The sequence below is a fragment of the Bombus bifarius genome, unplaced genomic scaffold (genome assembly GCF_011952205.1).
Source record: "Bombus bifarius isolate JDL3187 unplaced genomic scaffold, Bbif_JDL3187 scf7180000008247, whole genome shotgun sequence".
Taxonomy (NCBI): domain Eukaryota; kingdom Metazoa; phylum Arthropoda; class Insecta; order Hymenoptera; family Apidae; genus Bombus; species Bombus bifarius.
The window spans coordinates 122889-145100 of NW_022884540.1; the positions used below are offsets into that span (position 1 = coordinate 122889).

The 22212-nt window shown below is 32.6% G+C and overlaps 1 protein-coding gene across 4 annotated transcripts in view; it reads right to left on the minus strand.

Annotated features, from left to right (window-relative positions):
* Positions 1-22212, minus strand: part of LOC117211831 (paired box protein Pax-6-like) — a 151571-nt gene that overhangs the window by 16760 nt on the left and 112599 nt on the right. The gene's annotated exons all lie outside the window — the stretch shown is intronic.

Genomic DNA, 22212 nt, shown 5'->3' on the forward strand with positions numbered 1-22212 from the left:
TTTCGTAAAGATAATCTGCAGAAAAAATTGTATTTATTGTCAAGGAGAAAAGAGTTAACAAACGTAGTATTTAGTCTACGTATTTACATACGTAGTCGGATATTGCCAGTGTCAAATGAAGGAAGAAGTATTTATAAACTGATATTTGTATGTACTCCGCACGCTACCAACAATGTATGAAATAATACTTGTTGAAGTGGTCACCACTTTTAAGAAAACTCTACATCTGGTCTTTTTAGTTTTCTCGAGCACCGAAGCCATCGACAGCGCGTAGACAAAAGACTGCGACGAAGTCAGACCATAAACAGTAGACAGGCTTCGGGGTTTTCAGTTAGCGTGCGGATCTGGACCAGCTCAAATTGTATTCTTGCTTATAATTACACTTCTATTTAAATATATTTTCTGCCTTACAATTTATCCACGAGTTTTCTCTGTTTACACATCGAATAACCTCAACAGTACCTTTTATCGTATTTTACGTGTTGCGATAACAATGAATAAATACAAAATTCCATCGAATTAACAGAAACTGATATTTCTTACACACTTAAAATAAGTTTATCTGTGTAAATAGCTGAAATATCACACTGTATATCGTCGAAGGGGTAACAAGGGGCACGGGGACCAGATGCACCGTTTCCTGCGCATCGAATGTTCGAATAGCTACCAATGATACAGATGTTAGCAGGATTATTCTGTGGTGTTCATCGAAGCGAAGCCGAAGTCACCAGCCTCGGGCCCGAAAATTCAGCAAAAACAGCCAGGGTATTAAGGGTCGGCTAATAACGCGTAATACCAACCACGTCCCTTCCTGCTCGCACATTTTTATTACCCCTCTACCTTTTCCCCCCTTTTTGCCTTCTCTACACGTTTTTGGCATTCGGTAGCCAACCCCGTAGTCTCGACACGCCATAGGTGAATCCCGTATCGAGGGGTGGTATCCGTCAGGGAAAATAAAAAAAGATTACGCACATTGGGCCACTCGTTCCAGCGTGACACCTCGTACCCCCCGACGCGTTACGTCGCGATTATCATTTTGAAATCGACTAGAAAAGCCAGTCAGTGACAATAGCCGGCCATGATGCGTTAGTAACGGCCATTCACCGACCGGACCAGCGAAAGAATGGAATGGATGGATAGAGGGGGGAGGAGGGTTACATCAAGGGAAGGTTTCTAGACGAAGAGAGAATGAGAGGGATGATAGTTAAACGATATATTCTCGAATGGGAAACCAGTACAAAACGGTATAGGTACGTAAGGTTTTAGTATAATTTTGTAATGTATGAAACAAATCGTGTAACTAAAATTATATTTGTTAAATACATTCACGGTGAACATAAAATAAAGGTAGAATTCAAAAGTTCAAACATAGCTCTCAAATCGACGATAAACAAAATCTTTACATATACGATAAAATTTACTATATCTTACCTACGTGACGTTCATGATCGTGTTTTATTTATAATTAATAATCGTATTTTTTATAGTTAAAATTACTCTTATATTGTTGTATCGTTATATTTAACATAAAACAATTAATAAAATTTCTGCTCTAATCAATAATTCGTCAATTCTATGTATAATGGTCCACAAAAGTATTTGAATAGCTATTGTAAGAATCTTTCACGAATTTCTTAATATATTTTGGAGATTTCATTAGCGTCGTGAAGAAACACGAATATTATATGATTATGTCGGTAAAGTTTGAAACCAATCTGAATATTTTTATAGAGTTTACAACAAGTCGAGGCTGTTGTCCTTTTAGAATTATGAAGTCACGAAAATAAATGCTAAATAGTTTTACCTTGCTATACGGTTTCGTACAAGTGACTATCTAATCTGGTTTTGCTCGACACGCTTCGGAAACCAAATTTTAATGTAAAAATAGAAAGATACGATAAACGCAGCTGTAAAGAAATCGCGTCAATTAATTTTCACTATTTCCATTCTCTTGGCGACATAAGTTTATTCATAGTAAATGACTTAAAACTCTACAAATTTTCATTCTGTACATTACAATGATATTTTCAAACGCTATCCAATACGTAATTTGAAGCTTTACGAATTTTCATAATAAACATCACAATATTATTTTTGCCCCCAAACAAATACCACCGAACGAAAATCTACCTAATCCAACTTTCTCAAACAACTATAGTAATATACTTCGACTCTCTTAGACATTACAAGACAACATTAAGAAGACAACCAACCTCATAAGTAACGTCACAACATTTAAGGCATTAATATACTCGGTACAGTAATTGTTCGAACGAATTCCAACCCCTAATCCAAGGGGTACGTTTTCACCGCGAGTGTTTCCAACTCGAAACTTCTCCACGCGCATATATTCGGCATTAAGGACTGAGAATCCAATAAATTTGTCCGTGGGATTAGGCATTAGACCGAAGCGGATTATACGTTGGATTCCTATCCTGCGCCCGCGGGACGATAGCGATCAACCCTCGCTCTGTCACTCTTTCCGTCTCTCTCTCTTTAAGCTTCCTATAACTAGCGATGGGCTCAAGTGCGTCGGAAGTAGATTCGAACGTTGATTGACTATTAGATGCGAAGCCTCCATAAGTGTTACGAGAAAAAGAAGTGGTGCTTCTAAGTAGAAATCCAATCTATCGTATACGTGACAGACTCGAACCCTCTATGAGTATTTTCGGAAATAACGAAGGTTTCCAAAGTAGAATCAAACGCTGCTCGAATAAGTCTTGCTCAGCTTTTTTTCTGTTTAAATTCTAACATTTTCAAGCTTCAAAATTTAGAGACACCGAAAGTTGAAAACTTGAATACTCGAAGATACATAATTATAAGTAAATCCTAAAAATTTGCAAATACTCGAGCGAATCATTATATCTTAAGAACCCTCTGGAACGAACGCTGGTTCTACGTATCGGATTTGGTTCGGATTTATGAGTACGTATTGAACTTGATCCCATCGCTAGCTATAGCGTATAACATATCACAGCCAAGGATGATCCTCCTCAACTTGTATCAGTTGTTACAAGCCACTCGATATACAGAACCCTGTTACCCTCGTAATTACTTTCGCGCGATGCTAGCCACAAGAAAGAGATATTAAAAACGATTTTGGAGAATTTTCAAGCGCGAGTAAGCTAAATATATCTATACACTATGGGGTTCGATTCGTGATGCAACTAAAATCATAGAGATTTTATGGCTTGAAATAAGATAAAAATTAAGAGTAATAAAGTTGTATTGGAAGCGTATCGTCTATATTGTATCCGTATGCCCACTTATTATGAAATACCATGTCTGAATATTAATTCATTATAACTGCCAACTTTCTCCTCTGAAGTTATTATGCAATAGAATTTAGAAATTTCAATCAATTTTATGTGGATCAAAAAAGAGAAATTTTTTAAATACATATCATTTTAATAATACGTATGTAGGGTAACAAAGATATTTGAACGCTTAAAATAGAAAGCTTTTATGCGTATAGTGGGACGTAACTTCATTATCATTACAGCGAAGAACTGCCATGATTTACACTGGTCAAATCCGAAAATCTGTGTACCAATTATTTACAAGATATTTATTACAAATACATCAATATTTTATATCAACGATAGTATTTAGCAAATATGAAACTTGTCAGTATTATCTACACAGACAATAGTTAAGAGTTTGATTTAAATCGATATCTGAAAATTTATATAGAAGTAACGAGATGTTTATTAGAAATATATCAGTATTTTATAAACGGTGCACATGGATCAATCACGAATTTTTATTACTTATATATAATACGAATATATAATACGAATAAGTATTACTTATATTTATATCTACTTATATCTACTCAGAGGATTGTCAAGAATACCCTCATTGTATGTACATTGATTTAAATGGATATCTCGATTGATTCTGAAATATAGACGTATGTATCATAAATATGAGTGGCGGTCTGCAGCGGTCTACTACCTTTCTACATTTCTTCTAGGAAATGTGTACGCTTAGTAGCTAATAGTGAAAGAACGTAGAAACTGTTTGTCACAAATCAGCGCTCTATCAACGTGGTTGTGATTGGTCAGTGACACGACGAGAGTGACAGGTTCATGTGTGTGAGAGAGACAATGATCGAGAATTATTGAAGAATCCGGATCTCTTCAAACGATGATATCTCAGTAACAGAAAATCTGACCGAAATGAAACAAATAGCATTTTGCAGAGAAATTTACTCTTTTTGTCTCCAACTGAGTTTATAGACCTTCGTTAGTTTTGTAACAATAATTCTTTAAACTTCTTGTGGTTTTAATAGGTGTTACTCATATATTTAAGTTGTATTACAATAAATATGTACTATATTGTAATATATTTAATACAAAATATTTTTTGAAAAAAATGTGATAGGTATAGAAATGAACTCTTTCCGATTTTTGTGTAAAATGGAAGTTTTATTGCCGGGAAGAACTCATTTGTACTTTTAGTATACGTGTATTTAACAAAAAGATTAGAATACAGCATAAACAATCATCTTTAGCGTATAATTGTTAAAAATGGTCTCACTGAATGTGTGATTGTTTAAATATTTTTGTGATTTTCGTGAACTATATATATCATTATAATTAGACCAAATATCTTGTAATTTCTATATATGCAGATATGTAGATTTGTTTTAAATTTTACCAGCATAATTGTAATAATTGGTTGTTATTGTTATACTACGGGTTTTTGTACATTTACAGGATATTTAACCTCTTAGGCATGATGCGTCACTATAGTGGCTTTCGCGGATGTTATCTTATATTACGACGCGCCACTATGGTGGCTCATTCTACTGACTCATTCGCTCACCGTTTAAACTAAATGATCAATTTCATTTGCCTTGCTTCACACCTTTTTTGTCTTCGCAACTTTTTATGACAGTGTTAACAATATACCGACAGAATATATAGTCTTTGTTTTTGATACGCCAGTGTCAGATATCAATTGCTGCTTTTCGTTAAAATAAATGTACCATTATTAGATGGTCTTTTTAACATGCCGATCCGTATTCTTATAATTTTTTAGAATCTTTAAGCTCAAAATGTCGCTTAAAAATAGAAAACGAAAAGCAATTTGAAAAACACTATCACGCTATGAGTGTGAAAATTGTGACGTGGGTCTATGTGTCGTACCGTGCTTTAAAATATATCACACTCAATTGTATTATTAATTATTAAAGTAAATTATTAAAGTTAAAGTGTATGCGTCATATTTTTAAGAAAAATTATAATTTAATTACCAAAAACTTCATTCCAATGTGCTTGCGTAGAGAACAGCATTATCCGTTACACATTGCAGTGCTGTACCGTTTACGCGTAATTCGCGTCTAGCTCTACCGTATAGAGAAATAGCCCCGCACAAAATTCAACCGTGCCTAAGAGGTTAAAAATAAAAAATTAAATATAAGGCACAAAAATGCAAAAATGTATAAAATAACTAAAGTATAGTGCTCGTTATAGTACATATTTGACGAACGCAAATTCTACTCAGGTCCTATTTCTTCAGTTGTGTTGATAGAAATATGGAACTGTACAGATTAGTTAAAAAGGTGTTAATGAAATTTTAAAATGTCTTGTATAACGCACATAATATATTCACAAAAGGTTTCTAATATTCGAATACTTTCGTGATTAAGTTCCTATATGTCTTTTGAACTAAAAAGTGTATCCATTTGGGGATTACCATTGATTTTATGAAATTTATACAAATTTCTTTTTATAATCTCCAAATAGAAATTATGTTAACTAATGGGTTAATGCGAGTCATTATATTTTCTAAATCATCCATTCTGAATTGTTTACCCGCTCATTACACAGTCAAAAGGTTAAAACATTAATACGTAGTCAAACGAGCGCTGTGTAACGTTCTCATTCATGTTTGTAATGTTATCGTCATAATATTTTCATGACAAAGAAGCAAATATGAAGGACTGTGAACGAGCGACAGCTAATGTTAAATGGTTGGAAAGAAATGCGAAATCGTCTATTCTGTTGTACACTGTACGTTCAATGAACATGTTACATAGCAGTGTTTATGGTGCTGTCGTATGAATACAAATAGACTACAACTTTATAGATCCATTCAAATGAATGAGACACGCATGTGTTTTATGCATATGTTTATGCACGCGTAAGAGAACAATTAAAGGGCAACTTACCAAACGTAACAAGATCTTTTTAACCTTTTTTCGTTTAATTTTCGTATACATACCTATTTGATTCTTACGTTTGTTTTTATACTGTTGATGTAAGAGAAAGACTTTCTGTATTTCAATTTGAAGCGTAGATCTGTACATCTAGAATTGTTTGTAATGGCTCTAGAAGTAGACTCTCTTAACGGCTCAGCGAACGATCGAGAATTTCAGATTTTTTAAAAAATTATTGAAATATTTAAGAATGCGATGAATGCGAGAAGGAACATACGTGGTGATCTTACCGCAAATGTCAATTTTATAATGTGAATTTGTGTAAACGGAAGGGTAGTTAGAAAAACGTGAAAAGAGCTTCGTGAAAAAAAAATGTTAATCAGTGGCAAAATTTCACACATTTATAAAATATGTGTTGCGCCAGTACAACATTGGGGGGGTTAATATAAAAATATTAAAAAGTTAAGAGTATGCATTATTGAGTATTCGTTTCTACTTTATACAAATCGAAAAGACGGTCCAAGCACTCGACAACTAAACTTGGTGTCCTCGTCCAAATCTCCTATATTCCCATCAGTCTAAATCAATATTAGAAGAAAACTAAAAGAAAGTGAAAAAAGGAAGGAGGAAGACCGAATGGAAACCGATTGAAAACGCGTTTCATCTGGAAAAGAAACGGAAACACGGTCGAAGTAGGGGAGAGCAGAACGAAAAATGAAAGGTTTCAAATGAATCGCGTAATAACCTCTGTAGCCTGTTGGTTTCTTTCTCCTTCTCCCGACGTTTATTCTCTCCCCTTCGTTTGCTGCCGATGGAAGAGCTGCTTATGTATTCCGGTGCACGGCTGGTTGCACCACTCCTAATGGAGTTTCCAATATTTTCCTTTCCGTCGACTCGCCTCTGTTCCTCGTTCCCTTGTGCACGTTCTCCAGCCATCTCACCAACCCCGCCGTCGTCTGTTCACACTGTGTTGATCGATTGCCAAACTCCTTCCGCTTAAACGTGTCCCTCTCTATCTCTCTGACTCCCTTTTAGTATCCTCTTCTTGTAGCAACGTGCTAATTGTCGTTAGCTCGTTAGGATTGGCCGCGACATTTCCACCTTTGTAATTGTTTCTCCTACTTTGTTTACCTATTCGCCATTACGGGTTAATCGTTGAAATTTTTAATATATGCATCGAAACTCTCATCGATTTTTCTCCGTTCGTTTGCGAACATTAATTGCAAAAAATAAAAAATAAAAAATAGCAGGAATGATCTTATTTAACAAAAATAAAAGTATTTGGATATATATAACATATAATTGTATAACATGTACTTAGAAATACTCCTTTTTTTAATATTTTTATTTTAACAGAAAAGCTGATACATATGATAAGGATGATAGTGCAGCTTACATTAGCTGGCAGGCTAAAGGTTAACTCAAGTAGTAGAAATATGATATATCTGTAGGATTAGGGAAACGATGCAATGTGCGATATGCAATAACTACGAATTGAAAACTAAAGAATATATATTGTACAAATGCAGTATTCAGCGTGTAGATTACATATTACAACTGAATACCGTGTGATATTGAGAATAACTAAAGAGGAGCAAGCGAAAGCAATATATTATTTTATACAATGTTAAAAATAACGGAGAGACAAAAGAATATTTAGAATAGGAAATAAGAAAAATGCCTATACCCATCGAGACAAGATCATAATAGGAGAAAATCGTGAGGCGACTATTATTATTATCGTTATTATTATTATTATATTAAAAAAAATATAAATTGCCTTTTAAGTTTGTTAAATTTTGTACATGTTTATATATCATAATATAATATATATAATATATATAAATATTAATAAAATTTAAAAGTTTAAAAACTTTTAATAGTTAAAAAATTGACAATTTTTCAGTTGTTTTGTAATTCTTTAATTTTAGGTACTAATGAGAAAATATAAATTTACGTTTCAGTGATATCGTAATTTGATTGAAATAAAACGGTTTTTTCTCTTCACAAATATTCATATTATTATTATTATTTGAAGATCACAGGAGAAAAGTATAATGAGAATAATTTTGTTGATTTTTAAATTTTTATTTTACTTTATAACAAAAAGGAATACTTTAATATCTTCGATATTTTAATATTATGACGGCATCTTTCAAAGTATTAAATAAATGAAAAGCACGTGTTTAGTCTCAAAATGAAGTAGAAGAACAATTTTAGTAACATGGAATTAATTGATGTTTTACTATAATATATAGGAAACGTAATTTATGTGTTACGTGTTCTTCATTCGTTATATCTAGACGCTGATGTTTATGCAAATTCAAATTTTTACGAATACATCGAAAGAAATCGAGCTTAGGCAGAAATTTGTTTCATTCTCCAAATGCCATAATATGTAGATGGTTTATCTTCGGTATTTTATATATTTGCATATGTTATAATATGCACTTTTGTACCTTTCAATGTGCCTTTGAATTGTGCATAATTGTACCTTCCAATTTTGCTAAACTACTTAAAAATCCAATGAAATTGTATCACTATTATAACTATAATGAAATTCAACTTTTACGTATCCTACCCTACTTCGACAGAACATTAACTAACTATAATGAGACACGACTGCCATGATTATATTGGCAAAATTTGAGTTCATTCTAAAAATATATATAGAAGTTACAAAGTATTCACTGCCAACTTATATTAACTAAAAAATTAGTATTTACAGTATAAATAGCCACTGTAAGTCTTAAGTACATAATATGTGTTAAAGTATTCAAAATAGGAAAGTATAACATATATAATATGTTCATAAAAGACGTCCGCAATTATATGAAATGTACGAATACTTTATGAGCCATTACATATTTTCGGATAGGATAGAACACATTGAGAATTCGGTAAATGAAATACGTGTTTTTTAAACTTTTAAATATTGAAAACATATAAGAACAATTTATTAGCCATCGTAGTAGAAGCATGTATAAAAATGTCATTCTTTTATTTACGACGCTAAATCAAAAAAACAAATTGTCTTTGGCTACCCAAATTATTATTTAATACGTAGATGTTCGTGCCTATACAAATTAATTTATTACTCCATAACATCACGGATTTTACTGAAAGATATTCCCATTTCGTCATATCCAAGCAATTCGTTCAATTTGAATGCCATGAAAAGTGTACAGGGTCTGAAAAAGTTATTTGTCGATCCATCTCTGATCATTACATGGACCGGTTTAAAATTTTTTTTATAAAAGAAAAATGAACCAAATGCCATAATATGTAGATGGTTTATCTTCGGTATTTTATATATTTGCATATGTTATAATATGCACTTTTGTACCTTTCAATGTGCCTTTGAATTGTGCATAATTGTACCTTTCAATTTTGCTAAACTACTTAAAAATCCAATGCAATTGTATCACTATTATCACTATAATGAAATTCAACTTTTACGTATCCTACCCTACTTCGACAGAACATTGAGCAACGAAGCGGAACAATCGTTCTAATATTGCTCAAACAGCGAAAAGTGTCAATTTAGTTGCGTCGATTAACGAGTATATACTATGTCGAATTAGATTTTCCTTCCTCGTACTCGAGAGTCTCGTAATCCAACCACTATGTAATTAGAAAGTAACGATCTTTTGTATCTTTCGGGCCACCGAAATCTTCGGCAGTCACTAAATGCCGTGAAATCAGCCGATGATAACATAGATTCGCGCTGCGCGATTACTTCCGGCTTTTTGAGTCGCGATGTACTTTTGCAAGTTTCGTCTTCAAACTCCCAACCGCCCTTTCCTGTTACCCCTTCACGGCATCCTCCTTTTCGATCTCCTCTTCCCTTCTCACCTCCTCTCCTCACCTTTTACCTTCCCTTCTTTTCTCTTTCCCTTTTCTCTCTTTTCTTTTCTTCTCTTCTCTTCTCTTCTTTTCTTTTGTCGTAAGGTCGACATTCTATTTTTCTCTTACTCGTACATAATATATCTATTATGTTTCCTTATCTTGTTACTCTTCTTTTATCCTTTGTTTTATTCATATTGTGTTTTCACTTTTGATATGTATTTTGTTCCTTAAATATATGTTTTGTCTTGAAATATAACGAAGTATTTTGATATTGGTGATTTATGTATCAGAAGACTATAGAAAAATAATTTTGAAAAGCTATTTTATTATTTCGCAGCTTTCTAGTATTCCTGGAAAAGAAGCTGGGATGTACGTACAGTATATTCTGTATTCGTCTTATTCATATATATTCATTTATTATTATTTTTAATAATTATTATTTACTTTTCCACATTTTTATTACCCTTTTCCTCTTAACATTACCTAATCCTAGTTTTTTTTTACCTCTGTTTCTTACTATTTTTCTTTTATTTTCCTAGTTTCTTCTTCTTTTTACTAGCTTATCTTGATCTTTACTCGATTTTTAATCGTGTTAAATAATATTATAAATTGATATTAATTTATAACGTCCAATATGAGTAAACTAGATTAAATAGCATGTAATTCATCACTGTCCACAAAAAACTATTCATCCATTAAGAATAGAATTTATCGCATAAATATTAGTTCTAATATTAAGTTCCCGATTATTCTCTCTTATACTAGCTTCTTCTTTATACTTTTCTATATAACTTTATTATATAGTACTAATTAAATTTATACAGTACATATGACACCTCAGAATAAAATATACTATCTAAAAAAAAAAAAAAAAAAAATAAATATTTAAAAAAATAAAAACACTACGAACTATTAATAATGAAGAATATCGCAAGAATCTAAGAAAGCCATTTTCCAAGTAAATGAGCATCTTTAATGGCGAACAGAGCAGGGATCATATTTGCAAGCAAACGATTCCGAAAAATTTATGAAGTTGCCAAGTGCAAATTTGTATAAAAAACAAACAGTATTCGTCCGTTTACGATTACGTCAAAATTTTCGTTCAAGGAGCGCTGATGTCGAATTTTTTTTAATTTTTGTTTGGTGATAACCTTTTTCGGATGACGTACAAAAGAAAAATTTTGATCGTGGACAAACGAATACTGTGTGTCTTTCACAAAAGTTTGCCATCGGGGGTGCCAATTTCGCAGACCTGATTCTTGGAATTAATTTCTCTCTAATCAAGCGATTGTCCTGACTGTTACGCGAGCTGTACGAATTATAACCGAACCAGTCTGCGAACTAGCGAAAAGCGTGGGGTTACCGAGATCGCGACAAAAGCCCCGAGGAAACTGTGGATCGCAGGAGAAGCTCTAGCTGCATAAACGGAGCTTAACTATACCTTGATATAAGTTGTGAAACGGCAACAGGATCATAAGGATCATGAGTAGGGATATGCGTAAATATGTCACAAGTAGGACTTGATTCGAATGCTTTATAAGTATTTTGCCAAATAAGAAAGGTACATCCAAGTAGAATCGAATAGATCAGCCGCTCGAATAGATCAGGAACTTCACGAGTGTTTTAGTAGAAATTTTCCATTTGCTCAAAATTATGTCTCTCGGCTATTGTTCTTAAATATTTGCAAGTGTAAACGTTCGAATAAGAAGTACAGGAATCCTGTCTATTGTCTATAATTTTACAGGATTTTCTTAAATTTGTTGGAAAAATTCAATGAAATAGTAATGTCTTTCTGACTTTAGTAATTCGATTGCTATTTGCAAAAGATTCCATTCGTGCGAATATCGAAACAGCTTTAATTAGGTTTTCGAAAGTTGTAAGTACTCGTTTCAAGATTCGAAACCAGCCTGTGAAGATCGAATACTTGGCAAGCATAATGAATGAACTATTATAATTTTTGATTCGAAGTCTATGAAGCCTTGCGTATTGCATTTTATTCGGATTTATAAGTACATATCGAGCTTGATGCCATCACTAAGCACGGTAACCTTCAAATGCATAACGTTGCCATTTGCAACTTTCACATAATGTGCATTTGACACGTACTTCATTATGATATTCGATACATACATGCATACAATTTATTATCATAATAAATTCACACTACCAGTATTATATGTTTCGATATAAATTGGTAATTTCAAAATTTTTTAATTTTTATGAATAACTCATACATTTTAGAGTTAACGTATCAATTAGATCAATTATATTCAATTATATTCACAAAATATACCAAAAAGAATTCTTAATTTCGATATCAATTAAGAACGAACCTCAATTTCCCATTTTCCTCAATTACACATATCCAAACCAAATCGTCAACAAGAATCACACGCAATTAACACCTCAAAATCAGAATCGGAAACGTTAAATTACATTGGTCAAAGCTTAAAAGCAATTGACCGGAGTGCTACACAGAGCAATTTGTATTGGAGCCACCCCGTTAACCGCGATGTAAATCAATGACCAAGGGTGATCTCTTCTCTGGTTGGGATGAATGGCCGCGTTGAAAAGCCCTAATTCGTTTACGACTTGCAAAACGAGCCTTTTGGGAGCACGCAACTGGTAGCCAAACAATTTCTCTATCGTTATACATCCCCTTGATTCGTCCCAGGGGCTGCATCGCCAAATAAAATCGACCATCGACCGGTGGTCTCGCTCTAGCAACTTCAGAACGCGAGGGTGGTACGTGTTCGTTTGCATCGGGATAAGAAACACGTTTTCATACTCGATGTTTATCATACCGTCATTGAACTAATTAGCCTAGATATCCTTTTTTCAAATTTTGAAATACCTTATTCATGAATGGTATGAAATACACGAAAAAAGTAATATTATATAACACAAATATATCTATTACTAAAACCAAATTATTTAAACATCATGTATATTGTGGTATTTATTAAATCGTAATTTCATTTTAGGTCATACAGAAACATTTGAAGGACAACAAAACTGAAAGAAAAATATCAAGAAATGTTAAAAACTCGCTTGCAGGACTGAACTCGTAAAGGTACTGCTACCTCAAAAACTGCAAATTTTGGTTGTGTTATTGTTCAAACGAGCGATTTTAATTCTTCAGTATCGTTGGATTATAGATGTCTGCACATAATTATTTATGTCAGACTACTAAAATTTAGAGTATTGAATTTTATCTAACAATTCTCCGTGATAAAGATTCCTGATAAAATGAAACTAAATTAAAAATTTCAAAATTAAATAATTTTTAGCTTGGATTAATTAAGGCGCCCAATGATCCATTGATACAAGTTAAGAGTTAATACACGTGAAATATTCAGGCTCCTTCCTTGCACATAGTAGCTACAGAATTTGATGATTATGTCATTGCAATCGTTATCGACAACGGTCACTTGTGAAACAGTGTTCGTGAATCTTTACGCCTGCGAATTTAGCCTGCATGGATTCAAAAAACAGTGGGAGTAGAGGCGAAAGAAGGGAAGAACGTGCTTGGCTAGACTGACTCGTGTCATCGATCAAAAGGTGAAACAGTAATTAGAAGTCATGTCAGGTGCTGTTGAGTAGCAAACAATGTGTTTCATCACGGAACCTTCTCTGTTTGATGCGTGATTTTTGTCTACGTGGATATTAATACACTTTCTGTTAATTTTTGCGTGCACTGAACATCGTTCGGTGTTCGATACCTATATATACAGGGTGGTTGGTAAGTGGTGGCACAAGCGGAAAGGGGATGATTCTACGCGAAAAAAGAAGTTGAAAAAATAGAATAAAAAATTTTTTTAATTTTTTTTTTAATTTTTCCATCGAAACAACGATGTACAGTGAGATCCGTTATAACGTACCGCACGCGTACCGAGCGAAAATTCAAAGTCGATTTTCTCGAAAACAAAGCCTCAAACGAAAAATTTTTATTCTATATTGTCGAATTCTTTTTTCGCGTAGAATCACCCTCTTTCCGCTTGTACCACCAGTTACCAACCACCCTGTATATACAGTGAATGACGAGGGTATTTGAACATTTACCATAGAACATTTTGTAAGTGTAGGTAATACATTTTGAAATTTCATTAGTATTATAACGAGACACTGTTATGACTATTTATATAATTATCTATATAGGTCAAATTTGAAACCGATGAGAAAATGAATATAGAAATTATAAATACATATTATATTGCAAATGTATATTGAACAAAAAATTAGTATACAGCTTGAATTATATTAAACATGTGCTTGTTTTTATAATAAGTGTTAATTAGTTAATTGGCTGTTTAAATACTTTTGTGAATTCTGCGAAATATAATATGTACATGTACACATACTGATACTAAATATTTTGTTAATGAAATTTTTAAATATTTCGTATAATAACATATAATACAGGATATTTCAGAATATATGGGAAATATTTTATGGATGACTTCAACACATCTAAACAATAAAGAAACTTCGTTTAAACATATATCCTATTTGATATTGTTCCCTAGTCATGCCGAATTTCATTTTCGGCAAATTATGTCTGCTTGCTTTCATAAGATACGTTCGAAATGACCTTCCCGCATCTGAATTGTAAGCTCGTAGACGTCTTACCAGAGACGAAATTGTGTAGAAATTCGGCTAAGATACGGTAAAGTATCATCGTGTATAAACGGTACAGATTTGTCTGTTAATTTATTACTTAGGAGAAATAGATTATATAAAATTTAGATTAAATTATCATTTATTATTCTAATTAAATTATTCCTCATTATTCCTGTTCCATATAGTCTAAATTGTTGCTGGTGTCTTGGTGTACAATTCTCTATAATTCGAAAATAAAGTCAAATAGAACATCTGTCTATATGAAATTTTTTGTATTCTTTCGATGTACCGAAACCACCTCCCAAATATTTCCCACTTATTTTGGGATATTCTGTATATTCGTGAAAAATCTCCATAAATGTTCGAATACTTTAATGGGCATCTGTAATACAGGGTGTCGCAGGTTACTCTATAAATCTCCTTAAATTTTTCGTTATTCGAAACCAGAGCATTATAAACGGAATTTATTCTGTTTCTAGCAGCCATAATGTTTGTAACTGCTTAATGGAGATGTTTAGCTTTTTTGTAAGTGAGTGCATCAAGCATATACGAAAGTCAACATTATTCTTTCAAATGCAATCGTACAATTTTTAATGTATCGATCGATTCATCTCAGGATTCTCCATAAAAAGATATTTACCTACTTATCTCGGAAAATCGTGACTTTATAACATACATTTTAACTTTTCTTTTGTAAAATCTATTATAAGATTATATAATATTATTTAAAAAAATAACATTGACCTTCATATTGTAATATCGGAAAGTTAGGATATAAATTTTTTCCCGATTACTTGCAATTTATTAATATTGAATCGAATATACAGGTGTTAATTGGACAGAAAACGATGTTTGTTTAACTGAAACTAAATGCGATACTCGTATCTATCCCAAATTACAGTTATTTGGCAACTCTCGTCACAACGAACCTAACACTCTCTCTTTCTCACTAGCAACTCTAACAACTCTACAACTCGATCAATTCTCTCAACTCTACTCTCCGACGTCTCGATCAACTCTTCTTTCAACTCTACTCTTCGCTGTCTCGATCAACTCTTTCAACTCTACTCTTCGATGTCTCGATCAACTCTGACTCTCGCAACACATACTTTTCGACTCGCATACTCATCCCTCCTTGAAGCACGAAACCGTCCTTCTGCTCTAACGTTGTTTGTTGTTTTTCTTATATCTCTGTAAGAACTAGGTGACTTTAGTCACATAGGCGCTCTTAAACGTAAACGAACCACAGAAAGACGACGTACACGGTTTTTTCTAATTTCAACCGACCTCTGGTTCAAATTATTTTACGATATTACAATATGTCCTTCACGTATCCACCTACAAAAAATCTAACTACATTAAATTACTTCCTCCTCGAAACAGAACAACATCTATTTGTGACATTTTTCAAATGACGAACAATTCGGAGAGATAATTGCGTTTATAGATTAAAATGGAATACCCTGTAGTATAATTTTGATGAAATTGATTTGCGTTAGAATATTGCAGAATACTGTATTTCATTGGAATTTATGTCGATATGTTATGTTAAAATGTCTAATATGTGTATATATGAACTCAAAATTAAATAACAAACATAGTTTGATAATGTATGGTTTAGAAATTAATCCTCTATGAAAATGTGACTTGCTATACATATTATTCCTTTGTAGCCTTCATATTGACATATTATGATTATAAAGATCAATCGTTACAATTCGACATATTTCTAATTTAAAAATTAGAGTGTACGTTATTTAAGATAACTAAGTGTCAAACTATTTTTTGAAAATAATATAGTTCCCTTCTCTTCGCTATCGCCTTACAGTTCTCAATTTAAATCTCACCAAATTTGAACCTAACTTCGAATGAGAAGTATCTCTGTATATTTTCATCCCTTATATAACAGTAACAAACGAAAACAAAGCTTGAGCGCAACATAGACGCGTTGTTTCGAATTCCCCATGGGGATCTGATTGCAAACGAATGCGGCAGGGGTTACAGTCTCCCTTCATAGACGATTAATCCAGTTTACTCGCAGACGTTGCTTCGGTATGGGGTTCCTGTAAGCCGAGAATCCGCACAAACGTCCCTCCCGCGCTTAAATATATTCGATTACGTGGCTTGGCCCTGGACGGACTCTCTTCTCTTGGCTTTCTTCTCTTTTTTCTTTTCTTCTTTACACTCAGCTTTGTCGCTTTCGGCTATCGCTTTTTTGACCCCTATACTACTTTTCAACCCCTTTCGTTACCGTAACTGGAGGATTCACGCGTTACTGTTTCATTCCATGTGAGATTCACGTTTATACTGTGTAGTATGTACAATGACTGATAAAAGTATTCGTACGTCTACCATAGAATATCTTTATATGTATATTTTGGATATTATACAAAACATTAGCTATAATAATGCTAATATAATAATGTTAAGCTTAGCTAACTATAATGAGACACGACTGCCATGATTATATTGGCAAAATTTGAGTTCATTCTAAAAATATATATAGAAGTTACAAAGTATTCACTGCCAACTTATATTAACTAAAAAATTAGTATTTACAGTATAAATAGCCACTGTAAGTCTTAAGCACATAATATGTGTTAAAGTATTCAAAATAGGAAAGTATAACATATATAATATGTTCATAAAAGACGTCCGCAATTATATGAAATGTACGAATACTTTATGAGCCATTACATATTTTCGGATAGGATAGAACACATTGAGAATTCGGTAAATGAAATACGTGTTTTTTAAACTTTTAAATATTGAAAACATGTAAGAACAATTTATTAGCCATCGTAGTAGAAGCATGTATAAAAATGTCATTCTTTTATTTACGACGCTAAATCAAAAAAACAAATTGTCTTTGGCTACCCAAATTATTATTTAATACGTAGATGTTCGTGCCTATACAAATTAATTTATTACTCCATAACATCACGGATTTTACTGAAAGATATTCCCATTTCGTCATATCCAAGCAATTCGTTCAATTTGAATGCCATGAAAAGTGTACAGGGTCTGAAAAAGTTATTTGTCGATCCATCTCTGATCGTTACATGGACCGGTTTAAAATTTTTTTTATAAAAGAAAAATGAAGCAAAACACTTAAGATACATAGATAGTACGTGAAGATTGCACAGAAACAGAATGATAAATTAATTTTTATCAACTTTCTGAATTTGATGTCACTTTCAGTATGACATAGTTGAAAGGGATACACGAATACATACTTACACACAATTAATATTTTTGAAATACTCAACATATGTATATTTAATCTGAAAACTAACTGATTGATACTGCGGTGAATTTAGAAATTGGTTCTTTATAAAAATCTGACATCATATTTTTCCCTTGTGCTCTTTATATGACACAAACCATGTTAGAAAGATTGCAGACTATAATTTAGACAAGGGAAACGTAGATGTAACACAAATGTTATTAAAGTGTACAAGTGTAATATTTTAATAATTCAGAAAGTTTACCATTATACATATAGGTACGTACATAAAATTTTAGATTTTCGAGTTTTATTATTATTTTATTATTATCATGTACCTGTGCTCCTTGGAGTTTCGATTGTGTTTTTAACAGCGCGTTGAACTTTCTTCCGGCGTAATGTTTCGTGAACATTATAATTCACACTCATCATTTTGGAACCGCGAGCTTGCGAAATTTACATATAGATATAAAAATTTACATAAATTCATATTTTTATCAATATAATTAGTAATATAGAATCTATGTAGGATATTCTACCTATCAAATATTATAGAGAGTACTTTATTCTGGGTATTTTGTATATTCCATTTTTAAACTGCTTTTTATGCGAATTTTGTGTATTTTTGCATCTTCAAATTTTCCATAAACGCATAAAAATCCGCAATCTACTCATTGTTTCACAATGCATTACCAGCACTAACTATTCTATCAATTTTATCAATCTTAATCTACCTCTACCATTAACTCCAACTCATAAAAGGTCAAGGATACTCATCATGGCGATTTATCTTGCATTTAACGTGGATTCGAGCAGTTTTCTCGTCTCTTACTTTCTCCCTATTATATGCTCGATGTATAGACACGTTCACACACAGAGGTGTAGTGGAATAGCGTACAGAAAAATGAGCGAAAAGAAGAGGTTTAGAACCGAAGACAAAGATGGAGGCACGAAAAAAACAGCAAAAGAGAGAGCGAGAGGGATAAAAAAAAGGAGAGTTAAGCCTGCAGGCTGCAGGCAAAGGTATCAGGCACTGGCAAAGCGAAAGCAGAAGGGAGACAGGCATCTCGCCCTTCTTTTGTCCCTGAGCCTCGGTCCGATATTGAAATGGAGTCATTTGAGTGTGAATAATTTGCTTTAGCCAGACCACCCCTCCGCTTGCCCCTACTTGCTATCCTTTCCTTCTCTTCTATATTCATCTCTGTTCGCTGCCAGACTCTCCCTTTTCTCTCTTATGAGATCGCCCTTCGACATTGCCACATTCCGCGAGTCACGGTTACCGATTCGTACTTTCTGATGATTTTATGTTAACCCTCCATAGGCAACCTGGGTCGTTTACACCCCGGGCGAAATTACATTCGCCAATTTCTTGGAAGCGAAATTGTTATTTTTCCTAAAAAACCTATTAACATTTTACTTAAGAAACGTTTGACAGAGGCATTAATAAATATCCTAGAAATTTTCCTGATATTTCGAAGGTCTATTTTGAAGGTCTGAAGAGCAGCAAAAGAGCTAGGCGTTAACATACGTAACTCAGCTTATTTACGGCTAATGCGAAAATACGTTTGTTTGTAAAGGCTTAATTCTTCGGATGATACACGAATTCTCATAACGGTGCAAAAGTAAGGGTAAGGTCAGTGTTATTGGTAGATGACGGATATTTATGCAATTTTATAATATATTTTTATGAGTGAAACTAAAGAAATGGAATTTAAATGGGAATTTACTTCATCTAATAAATACTATAATAAGCATTTTACTTTGAATATTTTATATATTTTTACACAGACATTATACGCAAAATATAATACGCAAGTTTTTATATGTAAAATAATAATTAGACTGCCGACATTTATAGAATTTTATATTTATGAATGAAATTAAGGAAATGGAATCTAAATAGAAATTTATTTAATTTATTAAATATTATGATAAGTAAGTACTCTGCTGTAGATATCGGTTTATACATGTACACACGTTTATACATTATATACATTTATTTGTTTGTTAAATCTGATAGGAAGAAGCGACTTATGTTTAGCTGCCTCTTGTCGTTATTTTCAATTCATTGCTTCGAAATATGTTAGAATTCAAATTGGCAAAATTAATTTATGAGAAATTAAAAAATAATATCAATTACAAGTAGAAGATCAAAACAAAAAGTGAGGAAATAAAAATTTGTAGATAACTAATTAATTAAACTCAACAAACCCAATTTAGATATAACATACTTACATAAGTCACAAGATCGAAAGGAAGAAAACAATTAATTGATACAATTTTATTTCTACTCATTATGTAAAAATTCGACCATCATTTTTAAAAATTCGATTACAAATTCTGCAGTGTATGTACTTACAATTGTAAAACTCATAAATATATAGGCAACCAAAATTAAATTTAACCACAGATAAAACGTACACAGAATAAAAAACACTGAAAATCTGATAAAATTCTATTTTCGTTGATTGAGTAATAATTCGACCTTTGTTGTGAAAAATTCGATTAGGAATTTGGTCGTGTTCGAAATTTGCGGATCAAATTTAACGGCGTCTGGCGTCGACCATGAGATTCTTTTGCGAATTGTCGCATGAATCACTTGCTGACAGAATTGTATCTGTCATTATAAATTCTAGAGGATGAACGCACGCTCGACCCTGATATCGCCGTGCACGTTCTCTTCATCCTTCTTTTCTCTGATGCTGCTCGAGGATCGAGTTCACCACTGAATTTATTAGTGCGAAAATCATAGTCACGCGTCCTGCGTGCGAAGAATCAATTAAAATGACGCCTGGAGCGTGCCGTCATCGATTCGTCGCCTGCTTTAATATTAAATCGACGTAATCGTCACATAATCGATGTCGATTCACGATACACACGAATTGTATATTAGATGTATTATATATAGTGATTGCAAAAAGTATTTGTACATACATACATATCCATATATATGTACCTACGCTTATTTTTCAATGGAACGTTTTTCTAGCAGATGCGTTTCATTTCCACAGTATCAATTTTTCGTTGTCATATGAAACGAGGTACTTACTAAATAACATGAAATTTAATTTATTGGAATCTAATTAGTTAGTATATAAATGCTATAATAAACACAATAGTGTGTAAATACTTTCTGTGAACATTGCGTACATATTACACATACAGTGCTCATGAAAGCTTTTTTTTCAATTTATTGAACGTCGTTATTTTTTTATTTAACGTCGCGTTATATTATTAGCCATTGGCGAACGCGTACTGTTACTTTAACAATTATAAAACAACATTCCTCAACTTTCGTTAACTATTATTTGAACCGTTAACGTGGAAAATTTGTATGTTCATAGTATACGAGGCCCATGAAACATTTTAATATTTCATTAACACATATTGACAAAATTTGAAGCCAACTTGGAAATATGCATATATGGAAATTACGAGACATTTATCGCAAACATATATTCAGTAAAAAATAGTAAATTGAAAATTTAGAAAAAAAGTAGCCATCTTAAGTACCTTGGTACTCGTACATAGTAAGTGGTAAATATGGTCTTGTTGAATATCAAAATTTATTAGTATAAGTAATGGATAATTAACTGCTTAAATAAATCGTGATCGGAATATTTGTAAATATGTATCTTGTAAATTCTATATACAGGAGGCATTTATGAATATTCACATATGTTCCTTAAATATAAAATATTGTAATAAAAATATTCTAACGCAAATGTAACATATTTTCCTGATTCTGTCGTGTATTGTATAGGTACTAGAAAATTGTATACTACACTTACACATACACGCAGAAAGCGGCCGTAAGTTACGAAAGAGAGAGTAGCTAAAAAAAGAACAAAGCACAAGCTCTATTTACTAATTACGAATTAACGATAATTTAGTACTTTCAATGCATAATTTTATCATGTTTACTTCAGGTTTCTATGTACGATCTGTGATTCGACGTAATCGATGTTCTTTCGTCGATGTACAAGAATCGGCCATGGACAATGAATGATAAATTCTTGCTGATTCAGATGACGACTCGTAGAATAAGAATGAGACTTAGAAATTTGTGATGATTAGCATATGTGGGATTTCTCGATTTAGATTAAAAATATCGTGATGACCGTTTTGATACCGATACGTTTACTAAATTTTACTGTTGAATGTTATTCTGCTGTCGTACGTTATTAACTTGATTGTACGTACAGGGGAATATTTAAGGGATTTTTTTTTATTTATAGGGAATTGTCTTCGAAGTACGATTAGAAATTTGATAGCTGCCGAATGTCGTTTTTGAATTAGAACTGCAGCGTGTTATTAAATGTTATATATATCTATATATACATATATATAC